Source organism: Alexandromys fortis, unplaced genomic scaffold (genome assembly GCF_014885135.2).
Source record: "Alexandromys fortis isolate MF-2015 unplaced genomic scaffold, M_Fortis_MF-2015_v1.1 scaffold_68, whole genome shotgun sequence".
NCBI classification, from domain to species: domain Eukaryota; kingdom Metazoa; phylum Chordata; class Mammalia; order Rodentia; family Cricetidae; genus Alexandromys; species Alexandromys fortis.
Window position 1 is genome coordinate 5,383,390 of NW_026067948.1, and position 15,572 is coordinate 5,398,961.

The 15,572-nt window shown below is 45.1% G+C and overlaps 1 protein-coding gene across 3 annotated transcripts in view; it reads left to right on the forward strand.

The window, feature by feature from the left end:
* The window catches only part of Ak5 (adenylate kinase 5), a 163,242-nt gene that overhangs the window by 22,827 nt on the left and 124,843 nt on the right, over positions 1 to 15,572 (forward strand). The window lies entirely within an intron of this gene.

The window sequence follows — 15,572 nt, forward strand, 5'->3', positions numbered from 1 at the left end:
CCTTTGTTGGTGGAATTATTTGGAAAGGATTAGGAGAAGGTGTGTCACGGGGGGTAGGCTTTGAGGTTTCAGAGGCCAATACCATTCCCAATTAGCTGGTGCTCTCTCTCTCTCTCTCTCTCTCTCTCTCTCTCTCTCTCTCTCTCTCTCTCTCTCTCTCTCTCTCTCTCCCCTCTGGAGTTACATCTATCTGCAGACTGCTAGGCTTCCCACCATGATGGTCATGGACTCTGACCCTCAGGAACCTTGAGTCGCCAAATTAAATGCTTTCTTTTCGAAGTTGCCTTGGTTTTGGCGTCTTCATAGCAGTACAAGGGTAACTGAGGCAACAACCAACAAGACACGGATGGCAGAATAAGAATCTCAGGTGGTCAACGTATTTAAGGACATTGTTTAGTTCTAGTGGGAGGATAAAGCAAATGGGATGAGAGCTAAACAGCTGGACCGTCCCCAGTACTCCAGTGAAGAATCAGGATGGGCTGCTCGGGGGGGAAAAAACCAGAGCCTTTGTATTTTACTTCATTTCATCCTATGGCATGGCCTCGTGTGGTAGCTCATACCTGCAATCCCAGCACCAGGGAGGCTGAGGATGGCTTCGAGTTTGAGGCTAACCTGGGCTACCTAGTCAGTTCCAAGTAAGATTAACCTGTGCTAGAGAAAGACCTTGCATCCAAACAAAAAAGGCAGCAATAAATGTTCATTAACCTTCTTCCAGCCCATGACACTTCACTTTACAAGACGGGGATGAACAAATCTGTAAGTTTTCATGGTGCGAATAACTGTAGAGAGTGCGGAGTGAGTGTGTTTAGTGTGTCGTCTTGCTCTCCGCTTTTCAGTATTTTGAACTGTAATTTGGAATAGAGGCTACATTCCCATAGTTGGACTTTACAAAGGTATAAAATTACCAACTCTGGGGCTCTGTGTCCTACCCTTTACCCAGGCTACTTTCCTAGGATGGTACAGACAATGTGTCTTTCCAGATACAGTGTACATGAGCAAAATGGATTTTCCCACTTGTGTGTGTTCGTGTGTACGTGTGTGTGCACACACATGCGCACGTAGGTGCAGTTGAGTATCGAGGCTAGAGGTCAACTCTGAGTGTTGTTTCTCAGACGTCATCCACCGTAGTTTATTTGTTTGGTTAGCTGGTTGGTTGGTTGGTTTTCCTTTAGAACTGGGCTAAACTGGCTGGCCAGTGAGTCCAGGGCTCCGTCTGTAACACTGATAGGGTACAGGTATGTGTCATTGTGCCGTCTTTTCCCGTCAGTGCTTGAATCTGGACCAGGTCCTCATGTTGGTGTAGCAGGAATTTGACTAACTGAACTATCTCTCTAATCCTAAACCTTTGGCTTTTTGCAACAAGTATGTTTGGATCTTATTCTGCTGTAACCTTTGAACACACACCCCAGCACTGCAAACCGTGTAAGCACACACCCAGGGTCCTGAAGAGAGTCAGGGGCAGGGGAAATTACTAATAGTTACATTCGCTTATATTTTAGTGTAGAAATTGATTTTTTTTCTATTAACTAACCTATTTTTACCTTTGTAACTTTCAAAGAATGATTTAAACTGAAACGAATTTTTGTTTTGTTTTGTCTTTTTCAAGATAGGGTCTCTCTGTGTAGCTCTCACTGCCCTAGAACTCACTCTGTAGACCATGCGGGCCTCAAACTCACAGAGATAGATCCACCTGCCTCTGCCTCCCTCCCGAGTGCTGGGATTAAAGGCGTGCGCCAGGACGGCTGTCTGAACTGATTGTGTAGTTATGTTAGACATTGATTATTATAGTACCACATGAAAGTTTCCAAAGATGTGGATGATGGGCGATGCTGACAGTGTGGGGCTGCGACACTAGTTTACATGTGGAAGATTGCTAGAGCTGCGCTTCTCCTACCTAAAACAGGATGTACTTCCTCTTCTTGTGCCCCATTTTCTCATCCCCACGACTACACGTACCTTACAGTCATGGAATCCAGGGCTCAGCATCCCTAAGCCAGACTCAAAGGTGCTTGGCAAAGGGAGTCACGAAAGTGGCAGCTCTTCTAACACAGATCCCAACTCTGTTTAAGGCAGCGGTTGCCATGGTGTTTTCTTCTCTGAGGTGTGCTCAGTGCTTGGCTGTGGAATGTTCATAGTCAAAAGGCTGAGGCTTAGCCACAGCCAGCGCCAAGAACACTGACTTAGACTGTGCTGTGCTGGCTGTGGTGGTGGGGGTGGGGGCTGGGGGAAGGGTCTTTAACACCCTCCTGAGATACCTTAATGACTGTGCTCAACTGTTCTTATCCCTTCAGGCTTCTGCTTCTTGTTTATGTATTCTGAGGCAGGGTCTTGCAATGTAGTCAAGGTTAACTTGGTACTGGCTGTGCTAGCCCAGGCTAGCTTGATACTGGCTGTGTTAGCCCAAGCTGGCTTGGTACCTCCTGTGTTAGTCCAGGCTGGCTTGATACTGGCTGGGTTAGCCAAGGCTGACTTTGAACTTGCCTCTTGCCTTCCCATCTTGAGTGCTGGCTTGTGTTAGAATATGTGTTTATGATACTGGGAACTAGACCCAGTGTCATCTGCACGCTAAGCATGAGCTTGACCACATGCCCCACCCTTCTGGAGTAACTGTACTTAGGAGGGCTGTGGCCTCTGAGCTCACACAGCCCTTGTGGACTCCATTCATCTTACATTGTAGGTTAAAGAGGTGAGATCTGCCGAGCAGCTGTATACGGTGATCTGGTGAGGTCTGCAGAGCAGCTGTATATGATGATCCGGTGAGATCTGCAGAGCAGCTGTATACGGTGATCTGGTGAGATCAGCCGAGCAGCTGGGTGAGGTCTGCAGAGCAGCTGTATACGGTGATCTGGTGAGGTCTGCAGAGCAGCTGTATATGGTGATCTGGTGAGACCTGCAAGAGCAGCTGTATACGGTGATCTGGTGAGATCTGCAGAGCAGCCGTACATGGTGACCTGGGTTTTTTTCTTCTTTTTCTAGTCATTTCCTGTACTGCCTGTCATTTGCCCTCAGCTTTGCCATTAAAAGGGAGTCTAAAAATAGATTCGGTCCTGAGTTTGAGTGACTGAGAATATACATATGAAAAAAAAATCCCAACTAGATAAATATTTTTTAAAAGTTTAGAGATAAAGGAAAATCAATTCCCAGAAGGGTGCTGCAACCCTACTTGCATAGTGAAGCGAAATGATTTGACAGACTAATAATTTGATTTGCTGTTCCTAAGGGAGACAAATTTGATTTGCTTTTAAGGGGGAGTGATTTAATTTTAATTACACAATATTTTTCCTAAGCATTAACACTTCCATGCAAAATATTAAATAAAATCTCAATTCTTTCCCTAGAACTAATGGCTTGGAAGTTTATAATTATTCAATAATTAGACTTTGAGAGTGAAATTATATTAGAAGGTAGTTATTCATTTATTTTTATTGCAATGTGCTGTGATACAATCTAAGTCCATTAAAACCAGGGGCTAATGAGAGTTTCATAAACAACCTCTGTGAAGTGGAAGGTCATTTCCCAACTTCATAGAGCCATAAATCAAAGTCGCCCTGACTCTGCCGGGCACACTGGGGATGGGGTCCACAAAGCACGGCACCCTCACTCTTTGCGGCTTACGGCACTGACTGTAACACGCAGGGATTAATTACATGGAACGACAAGGGTTGTTGGTTTCGGCTCAGGGTCTCTAGGAGGCTGTTTTAAGGCAGTGCCTGGAGTGAGCAGCACCCCAGTGTTGTACTTACGCAGATGCCTGATGCTTGGTTTTGGGCAGACTCCAGAAGCTAGAGGCCAGGACGTTATAGTCCCCAGGGGGAGAGCCAGAAGGAAGCCCTGCCGCATATGCTGACCTAGCTTTAGACATCACGTCTGGCTTTTAGTGGATGTGTCAGGGGGTCAGGGGCGAGTCACCAAGACTAACTCATATTCAAGGGCCGGAGAATCAGATTTTTTTTTTAATACAGTGACTGTAAATCAGAAACAAAAACAAACTTGAGTCAGGTGTAGTGGTATATACACCTGTAATCCCAACCACGCTAGAGGCTGAGGCATGAGCAGTCAAGATGTAGAGGCCAGCCTGGCTGAGGAGCAAGACCAAGTTTCGAAAGAAACCCTGTTGACGTGTACCGCGAAGCTCAGGAGGCAGCCGTCACCTTCCCTTGCTCAGACCGACTTCCCTTGTGTTCCTTTCTTCTCGCTGTCCTCTTGTCGCCTTCCTTGTCTGTATTCTCACTGCATACAGTGTGCCTGTGCTTGTGTCTCATACGTCATTCATCCGCTTTTAACCCTTATGCTTAAAATCTACGTTATAATCTCGCAATGAACTCCAACTCTTCCCCCAAGAGAACCATTACATCATTCTCCTAGTGGGAAGGCTTTGGTGACGATTGTCCACAAATGCGTTTCTCCCAAACATTTTGTCTCACAAGTGGGTGAATATCTTGTTTGCTTTTTATTTTATTTTATTATTTATTTTGATCTTTGAGACAGATTCTTGCTGTATCTTAGGCTAGCCTGGCAACTCACTTTGTAGGTATAGCTGGTCTCAGACTCACAATCTTCCTGTCTCAACTTCCAAGTGAGAGACTACAGACATGCCACCACACTCAGAATATGCATCCTGTTTAAAAATGAAACCAGGCATGGCGGCAGATGCCCAACATCCAGCTTTGAGGGGTGGAGGCAGGAGAGTTGGGTGTTTAAGGTCAACATGTGCTAAATAGCAGGTTGGAGGCCAGCCTGAGTTACATGAGACCTTGTCTTTAAACAAACCACAAATAGTAAATGGTCCGTGCTTCTTCACAGACTGAGGAAGTCCTGTGAGCGCAAACCAAGGATCTGCAAGTTTACACATCCTTAGCAAAGTTGATTCTCTCTCTTTTTTTGATTTTTGTTTTTGATTCAACGCAAAAAAAAAAAAATCCACGGCAGCTTAAACGTAGTATCTGATAGTGATTCCCAGGGATGTGTTGTCCGTAGTGACAGAGCAGGCTGTCTAGTCGTAATAGCATTAAATTTGTGATTAAGACATGCACACCCAGTTATCCCAACATCTGTGCCCACCCTCATCTTCTCACCCCCTTACAGTACAGGACTCCCACCGAAGACACCTTCCCAGTATTAATGTCTTTGAGTGACATGTGTCTCCAGGGAATCTGTCCCGTGCAGTCTGATCTAGCTAGTTGGGTCTAGCCTTACCACCATCCCATCATACACTTTTCCTTTCTTTCTCTCTACTCATCTTTGGTAATCTAAACAAGCTGCTAGCCTTAGGCTCTCTTGAACGCCCTCCCTTCGGGTACCAAGCCTTGGTGGCTGTGTTCTCCTCTTCACTTACCAAAGTTATGCTCCCACTTGAAACATGTCTACAGCCCTAATCACAGTAGTGCTTGTGGTTCAGCAGATGGCTGTATTGTTGGGGCTCCACGGGGAAGCAAGGGCACACTCACAGACTGAGCAGAAGGGTGGTTAGCAGGCTGTGCCTAGGATACCTTTGCAAGATGCACATGGGGATAGTGACACACCGTACAGCTGATGGAAGAGAAACCGTTCTCCATCTCAAGGCCTGGAGGCCCAAGAAGCAGATACTGTTTTATCTGAGCCCATGACAAAAAGATGCCAGAGGAAGGTGACAGGCAGGAGCCTTGACCTTCCTTTGGAAGAAGGAGGCGGCCTCTTATTAGAGCCACGGGATAAACGTCTACCTTCCCTCTGCCACCTTCCCATGTCCTGTTCATGCTCGCCCTTGTTCCAAACCAGCAGGAAGTCAGAGGTCCAGAGAACCTGTGAGTGCATTCTGGAAGGCTTGCAAACAGAGTGGTGGGGAGCAGACTAGGGAGGCAGAGGGCAATGTGCAGGGCAACTGCAGACTTGCGGAGGGCGGGACGGAGGGTGGAGCAGAGGGCGGAGAGGAGGGCAGAGCGTGCCTCAAATACGTTTTGTTTTGTTTTGTTTTGTTTTTTGCTCACAGCTTCTCTGTGTACAGGAATTCCTCAGTAACCACATCATCTTTCTCGCCAAGCAGACGAATGTTTGCACAGAACGTTTATAAGGACAAGTTACCAAAGATTGTCCATGGTTATCACCCAGTACTTCCTGCATAGTAATCCCCTCCGACATAAGTGACTGCTTCCTTAATTACCCAGCCCTGTTTCCCTTAACCGTCTTTCCCTTACTGAATGACGGTTCCTGGAGAAAATGCACATGCAGTTCTAATTTGAGTATCTTAAGTAATTACCCAAAGATAAAGTCAAAATAAGCTGGCTGTCCCAGATTAGGGAAACCCAAAATATTCTTCTCCCATCACTCCAGTGTACCACGACTGTAAGCATATTGCAGTTTGTAAGCAGTGGCCCCAGGTAAAGGGTACCCATTCAACAAGGGGAAAATAAAGCTTGGCATTTACCCAAGGAATTAGGAGGATGGATGCATATGCTACGAAGGATGCCCACCTCTAGTGGAATATTCAAATGGGATCTTTATTGTTTGAATATAAATGAATAAGCTTCTTTTTTATCGTAGTGCTTTTAAAAATAAAGACAGGGATCAAAAATAAAGGAGAGAGACTACAGAGCATGCAAACACCACCAGAGGAAAACTTGCTAACCTTAGTGATGCTGCGGAAGACAAGGAGGTTCCTGGGGTGGAGGAACATGCCCTGATGTGAACAGTTACTTCTCTGAGTCCTTTGAGTACATACAGCTGTATTTTCTTACTGTGATGCCCATCCTGGCCTAGAAATTGCTATGTAAACCAGGTTATCCTCAAATTTACAGAGATAAGCCTCATCTGTCTCTGAGGTCCGGGATTAAAGGCGTGCGCCAGCACACCTGGCCCGACAGCTGTATTTTTATGTGTTTAATGACATGTAAATTATAAAAGTCTATACACTTAATAAAAATGCTTTAAACTATATACAAGCATTTTAAGATAAATTAATGACAGAAATAAAATGGGCACTCACTCAGAGTTGGAAATTCTATGCCTGTTTTCATAGCTTAATATAAGAACTAGATAAAAATAGCAGTAGGGAGACACTTTGAACAGTAGTAGACACATCTAAAACACACTGTGCAACAACTGTAATGCATGGTGTTCTCAAGTACCAAACAAGTCTTAGTACAATAGACTGTGTTCTTAGACAGTGACAGAAAAAGCATCAGACAACACTCAGTGATTTATTGAGGCGAAGGTGGGCAGAGTCTAGCGTATTGGAAATAGGAAGAAATTCAGCCTGACAAAATATGCATTTTATAAACCCCACAGTTAACACTATATTTGATGGTGAAATAGTGTGTGTGTTCCTCCTGAGACTGGGAACTGCAGCTATATATCCACTTTCTATTGTGTTTAGCATTGAACTAGAAGTTCCAAATAACTCTAACACAGTGGTTCTCAACCTTCCTAATGCTGCGATCCTTTAATACGGTTCTTCATGTTGTGGTGACCCCCGACCATGAAATTATTTCATTACTACTTCAAAGCTGTAGCTTTGCTGCTGTTATGACTCATAATGTAAGTGTCTAATATGCAAGAGATCTGACATGTGACCTCTGTGAAACTGCTACTTGATCCCCAGAGGGGTCATGACCCACAGGTTGAGAAAAAAAACGGAAGTGTAAGTGTAAGTGTAGGGGAGAAGGAAGTTGATCTGTATTTATGGGTTACCTGATCATCTAGCTAGAAAATCCTAAAATAATCTGTAAAATGAACATCAAAAATAATTCATTAAATTTAGCAAAGCCGTGGAACTCAGCGTCCCTGTGTGGTCTAACTGCACCTATTCACTCTGCGGCAGTTTTCTGTGTTTTATGTAGTAAGTCATCCTTACTTTATCTAACTTCTTGATGACAGTGCTGATGTTTATAAAACCTTGACTTGGAAGGGAAACATCTTTTTCCTTAACAGCCTTGCTAAAATGTGTGGTCATGGGTACTTGGTCTAAAGATGGGGTGGGGTAGGTGGCAGATACATCGTGTTTGCTTCAGAAGTGGGTAACAACCATCTCACTAACGCTGGGCAGCTTGTAATTGCCGTATTTATTATGTTGTGCCTCTCTCTCTCTCTCTCTCTCTCTCTCTCTCTCTCTCTCTCTCTCTCTCTCTCTCTCTCTCTCTCTCTGTGTGTCCTAGCCTAAACAAATTCCCATTCATGCTGTAAAGAACCCTTTGTAAGAGAATCACTTAGTCACAAATTTTGGTGGCCCCTGTCTCTGAGAGTAACTAGGTCACTGCAGCATCAGACACACCCAGGTGCACAGTGACCATTAGCAGCTTCTCCATCAGCCAGTGTCAGAGTACATCTTCTGCATTATGGAGGTTCTTGAGATTATCAACAAAACTTTAAAAGCCTTTAAATGAAAGCCAAATCAATAGCCTCTGATTTCATGTTGTGCATTAGAAAATTGAGTCCTGGAGGGATCAGGTGACTGGCTGGGATGGAGGTGTGATCAGGTGACGACTGGCTGGGATAGACGAACTGGGTGAGCACATGAGGTCTTTATTAAAGTACCCAAGTCCCTGGCACCATACTCTCCCCCTGAGCTATTCCATCCTATAGTCAAATAAATCAACAAAGCCAGCAGCAATGATGAAACAGATAACAGGTGAGTCTAAATCAAAGGGCTAGAAGTTGCCAGCCAGACGATCTCTGCAGTAACGTACTTGGCAGTGGACACCACAGTGAAGTTTGCTTCCCTAAGAGGCAGAAGCCCATATTCGGCTTTGTAAAGCTCTCTGTGTATTTTGAAAGTTTGTTTTCTTCAGACTGATCTCTGTGTCTTTGTTTTGTAGTCATAGTGTCGCTACCTACCCTTGCTGGCCTGGAGCTAGCTTTGATCACTATGGACCCCAACTTTACTGGCGTGTGCCATCATGTCCTTCTCATAGCCTTTTCTCCATGGATATTTCTCATTGATTGAAAATAATAGTGCATTGTCCGATTCCTCTTTCCTGAGTACATGTATTTGTAGTTAAAAGAATACCTTGGAATTACAGATGACAAAAATCTTTTAAGTATAAGTTGTTGAACATTAGAACAAATTATTGGAAGTCATTCCCAGTTCTTCCCATCTGGAAAATGTGTGTGTGTGTGTGTGTGTGCATGCACATGCGAGTGTGCGTGTGTGTGTGTGCGCGTGTGTGTGTGTGTGTGAAGTGAACTCCAGGCCTGACACATACAAGGTAAGTACACCACTGAGCTATATTCCCACTCCCAAATTTTAGGATTTTTATAAAATAAAAAAAAATCTATCACATATATTACACACTGAATATCTACGAAATGATCTCATAAATAAATGAAAAAATAGCAAAAATGATGGATTGAAAATCTCTGTTAGACCTTCTGATATCTGTGATTCTTTGTTAAAATTTAATAATGAATATTTTTGGAATTTTACCCAGAAATGTTTTACTTGAATTTCCAACTGTTCTAATAAATGTTCTCCTTTAGGCAACCACGAGTCTGTATAAACCCCTAATGTAGACAGATACATAGATATCGATGTATACATAATGAGGGACCGTGGGGGATAGGAGAGCAAAGGTGGGGAGGGGAGGAAGAGGATGGTCCATGGTGAGCGGATAAGGGAGGTGGAAAGAAGGGAAGGAGAGTAGAGGGAGGGGAGGGGAGCAAAAGCAAAGGAGAGAGGAGAGGGGGAGGTAGCAGATTGGAGGAAAAGGGATAGAGAGGGAAGAACAGCAAACAGAGGGGACGAGAAGGGAGGGGAGGAGGGAGTGGGAGAAGTGGAGGAGAGCAGAGGGGAGGGGAGGAGAGAGGAGAAACATTTAGAACATTGTTAAATCACGTATTAGTTTCTTCCCGAGTCACTCATGTTTCCCAACAAGAAAACTAAAATGCCGTGAGTTACCGACGGAAAGACCCTGCTGGAGTCCTCACCTCTGTGCTCTAGCTCTGTCTTGGGGCAAAAAGGGGGCCTCCTTCCTGTTCAGTGGCACCAGCACAATTCGAAAGACCCATTCTTAGAATAGCTGTTGGCTGACAGAGCCTTGGAAAATTACCCAATTATTAATGAGATAGCAACCAAGGATTAGCTTGCCAAAACTCACCGAAGGGGGTGCATTGAAAACAGGCATCAAGAACGTTCAGAAATAATTTCTTTGACTTTCATAAAAATAGCGGTTTTCATCCACCAGTGCTAAACATTAAAACCTCAACTAGCATGAAATGTGTTTAAAAAAAAAAAGCATGTTTATGTGTGTGTTGCTTGTGGTGGTCATATCATGAGACTTCAAATAATGTTCACATATGCGTCAGGGAACCACCTCACTTACGCGTATAAGCCAGTGCTGGCAGAAATAGCTCATCTTATAAACCACAGTTAAATGTCCATGGTTCTCTTATTGCCCCGCTGAGGCCGTATCCTGGGTGTCGTAATCAGTAGACAATGGTAATTGTCTGACCATCCATAGATGTAAACCCTCTTCAGAGGAACCCGTCCCCTGTCTACAGACAAGAGAGCTAAAGACCCAAAACCAAATCATTTCCACCCTGTGTTCTAACAAGTGTCTGGGTATGTGAGAGAGAGAGAGAGAGAGATGTGTGAGGTGTGTGTGTGTGTGTGTGTGTGTGTGTGTGTGTGTGTGTGTGTATACATACCACAGCATACGTGTGGAAGTCCGGAGGCCATCTAGCAGGATGCCAGCTCTCCTCCCACATGTGCGTCCGCAGGATCAAACTCAGGTTATCAGACTTGGTAGCAAGTGTTTCCTTCCATTGAGCCAGTCCTCACCCCCACCCCACCCCTGCTTTAGAACCCCAACTCTCCCAAGCCATTTATTAGATCTCTTGGTAGAGCAGTCAGACACTGGGAACTGAACCCAGGATCTTGGATCTGGGAGGCAAGCTTACTACCATCAAGTTGCGTTAGAATTTTATATCTAACGCCCAGCTGCGTTAGAATTTTATATCTTGAGACACAGTCTCGCATAGTTGTCCAGGCTGGTCTTCACCTCCTCTGTAGCTCTGGGTAGCCTTTAATATGACATCGTCCTGCCTCAGTCTGGGGACAGGAGCGAGGATTCTCTCTCTCTCTCCCCCTCTCTCTCTCCCCTCTCTCTCTCCCTTCCCTTCTTCCTTCCTCCCCTCCTCCCTCCTTTCCTTCTTTCCTTCATCCCTTACTCTTCCCTCCCTTTCCCTTTCCTTCCCTTCCTAGTTTGATTTTTTTTTAATTTTTTTGAGACAATGTTTCTCTGTATAGCCCTTACTGTCCTGGAACTCACTTTATAGACCAGTCAGTCTTCAAACTCACAGAGATCCGCCTGCCTCTGCCTCCTGAGTGCTGGGATTAAAATTGTGTGCCCCCACTGCCCTGCCATCCTGGTCTTTTTGCTTCCATGAATTTATCAGCATAGTAGACAATTTGATTCAGGTCAGCAATCACATACCAAGGACAATTAGTGTAGAGATTATGGATATAGATGTTCAGAATTGGCAAGGATATGGAAAAGGGCTGGTTTAGAAACTGGCTAGATGCTATCGCCAAATCTGCTAAGGAAAATCACTACGGCAACAACAGCATCACTTGATGTTAGCATCCAATTCTTCTACTTTTTTCTTACTATTGTTTTCTTTTGTCTTTGGTCTGATCAGTCATGTGTTACCTACCTCAGTGTCAAGGAGTCCATAAACTGACCACTGTGAACCAGGAAGGTGAGGCTTGGTCCACAGAGCTAGGAAGAGCTGTAACTCTACCCTGGCTTTCTATCTCCTTCGATATGACAAAGTCCCTCTGTTTATCTTTTCTTTAGTATTTTCTTAAAACAAGGTCTCATAGTTCAGCCTAGGCTGCCCTTGATCCCACAGTCTTCCTGCCTTGGCCACCCCGGTGGGCGGGATTACAGGCTTGCATCACCGTGCCTGGTTGGTCCTTTTGTTCAGCATCGGGGCTGACTGCCTAATGCCACTAAAGGTTACCTGTAGTTCTTAGGTGGTGGTTAAAATCACATGGAATGCTTCTCACTATTTTGTATTTGAGCTCTCCACAGAGGGGTCTTGCTGGCTTCCAGATGTTCTGCCCCTAGACTGTCCCTGTCTCTCACTCTACTGCCTTTCCAGAGCCTTAATTTCTAGGTCATAGTAAGCAAGATATTAGTACATATTAGTTGAATGAATAACTAAGTCAATAAACTAGATACCTAAATATCCAAATCAATGATGGAAGAATATATCTGTAAAATATAGCCTTATATGCTGTTATTATCATACACTATGATTATCATATGCTATAAAAGGATGCATCATTTTCTTGTTGTCTATTTGAGATACATCAAATGGCACCTTTAATTGTCTCTTTACTGAGTCCATGCATGTTCACAGCCTAATGTACCCTGGCTGCTTTTATTGAACGAAGCCCTGCACCATTAAAAACAAGCCGCAGAAATGTACTTTTTCATAAGCCAACATTAATGATTATATTTTTAAACTGCTAATGGTGCACTCTGCTAGTGGACAGGACTACGTTGGTTTCTGACTAACTGTGGACGAGACAGAACGCACTGGGTAACTATTCCCCTAATGGAGTAAAAACCATGAAGGTCCACCTCAGATCGCCCCACTGTTGCCCAGTGAAGCTGATCAAGGCAGTGCCGCAGTGGAAAAGACAGAGGCTGGAGCCAGCGCTCCGTACAGCACCAGTGAGAATCTAGTCCAGCACACACACTAGCTGTGTGGAGAGCAGCGAGCTCCTAAGTCGGGATGACAGCAGAGGCTGAAGAGAGATGACTCTCCTCCTGCCTTCCGGCAATAAAAGGGAGACAAGCTGTCCCTCAGCTTGGCACTGCAGCACGCTGAAAGGCTCTGCACCCCACAGCTTCCATGTGAAGAGGTCGGGGAGCGATGGGCGTGGTCTTGCTTTCCAGAGAGAGCAACGTTGTCTCACTTTGTGCCCTTTCCTTTCAAGACTGAGGAGCCCAACAGTTAAGGCCTCAGGCTACTGGGGGAAGAGGGTAGATAAAGAAGACAGATCACATGACTCCATGTTTGTCAGTGACCAGTTCATCTGTCCCAGTGTCTAGAGTCTTCCAAATCTAATTTGGAAAAAAATCCAGCCAAGATGTTAATTGCTCGCTCCTTCCCGCCCAAAGAACAGTAGAGGTTCATTTCCTCTCAGACTGCACCTGCTGAAGGCACAAACGGAGCTGTGTGTCGTGATCCTGAGGCTAGAAAGGCTAAGAGCCTCCTGTGACTTGCCGGGTGGAGTTGGCTCTCCCCGAGTATGTGCTCAAAAATACCTGTGGTGTTTCACGAACTAACAGCTTGGTGTACACTTGTGTGTGTCTTTGGTTCAGGTTTGTCTCTCGGCCTGGCTGAGCTCCATCAGAGTCAGGGCATGTTTGATGTGCGCTTATTGTTCATCCTTGATATCCAGCGGACAATCTCAAGATCGAGGTATGGGAGTTACGAGTGAGCTAGCGGGTAGATGGCCATGCGCTTCCTCCCGTTGCTGTATCCTAGCCAACGTGGGGTCTTACTGATCTAAGTACATTTACAATTCTGGTGGGTGTGTAGTTTCCACTTGAATTTTCTGAATCACTGAGAGTTCATGGTTTTTGGAACAAGTCCTTTATTGTTGAAATAAGGGCGGCGGGGCTGCGTCCCCAACACCCCGGCCGCTTGGCTAGCTCATGCATGAAATAACAACACACAAACTATATTCATTTAAGAACTGCTTGGCCCATGAACTCTAACCCTTACAGGCTAATTCTCGCACCTGGACTAGCCCATTTCTAATGATGAATGTAAGCACCCCAAGGTGCGCTTACCGGGAAGATTCTAGCCTCCATCCATCGTTGCGTCTACCCAGGAGAGCTGAGCATGGCGTCTCTCCTCCAGCAGAGCTGTCGCATCTACCCGGGAGAGCTGAGCATGGCGTCTCTGCTCCAGCAGAGCTGTTGAGTCTCTCCAGGAGCAGAGCAGAGTCTGACCTCACTTCCTCTTCAGCCCAGAATTCTATTCTGTTTACTCCTCCCATCTATGTTCAAAGCTGAGGCCAAGCAGTTGGTTTATTATAACTTAACCAATGAAATCAACAGATTGATATATGACACTCCCACATCACTTTATTTTTTGTGTCGCAAACATTTCCCTTTGGGTAACTGACATTTTTCTTTTCCAATCGTAAGAGAAGTTAGTAGACCAGACTAATTTAAGATAAACTCACTCATGTGTGTGCAGAGTGTCTCACTGTGTGGTGATGGGTTCTATCTGAGAGAAACTCACTCACGTGTGTGCAGAGTCACACTGTGGGGGGGGTGGGTTCTATCTGAGATAAACTCACATGTGTGCAGAGTCACACTGTGGGGGGGTTCTATCTGAGATAAACTCACGTGTGTGCAGAGTCACACTGTGGGGGGGTTCTATCTGAGATAAACTCACGTGTGTGCAGAGTGTCACACTGTGTAAGGATGGATTCTGCCAGGTTTCCATGGTGGCTTTGCTCATCTTGTCTCTCTACAGCTTTTACTAAATTACAGGGATAACTTTAGCTTCCTTTAAAAAAAAAAAAAAACTGTCGTCCGGCTTGGCAGGAGGAGCCTTTGCTCGCTGAGCCCTCTCAGCTGCCCAAGTGTGGTATCTTGTCCACCCTTTCCTAGACTTTTCGAAGAACTTGGGTGATAGAATGGATTGGTTGCAGCTGCTGTTTAACCAGTGGCAGGTGAGTCATGTTGCCGGGTTTGTTCCCTGGCCCTGCGGTCTGCTGAAAGCTTCTCAGAAATGATCTCCATATCCTATCCCTCACATAGCTGATGAAGTTCCACACTGAAGAGACGGCTCAGCAGTTTAGGGTACCTGTTGCTCTTGCATGGGGCATTGGCATTTAATATGCTCAAACCCACATTCAGAGCTAAACATACACACAAAATTTAGAAATAAAATAGATCTTTTTTTAAACAGATGATAAAGTCCAGTTATCCATTAGCTTTCCCTTCATAGTGACCTTGTCCTGCCTCTGCAGAGCGCCGCAGAGATTTTCTCTTGGTAAATGTTTAATGTGTGGAAGAAGCCGTCAGGTAGAATGAGGAGGCAAACAGTAGCCCCGTGTTAGCAGCAAGTCCTCAGGGACAGCCCAGGTCCACCCCTTAGTCATCAGTACCAGGAACGAGCCACGCTCGGGCCAGGGCATTGAATGTTCCAGTGTGAAAGCCATTTGTCACCAGAGCACAGATGTTTCCAGGTCTGGGGTGAACTCAGACTGGACAACCTCCATGCTTTCCCCATCTTTTGGTTTATGCGGCCGTAGTTTTTTGTTTCAACACTAATTGTCCTTTTGCTTTAGCATTTTGCTTCCTGATTTCTGACGGTGCAGCTGATCCAATTTAGGAGCCGAAGGTCTCCTGACACAGCTTCATAAAGAGCAGAGCAAAGAACGGCTGCTGGGCGAGATCAGAGGTTATTAAAAATGAATTCCCGTTGGAACCGAGACTGTGCATATATCCTTGTTTATACAACGGCTGATTCCTTTGAACAGAATTAAGGGCTTAAAATGGATAGCGGGAGACTGAATTTCCCTGTGAAGCAGGGAAAGGATTTGCTGTCTTAATTCAGTGGGGAGA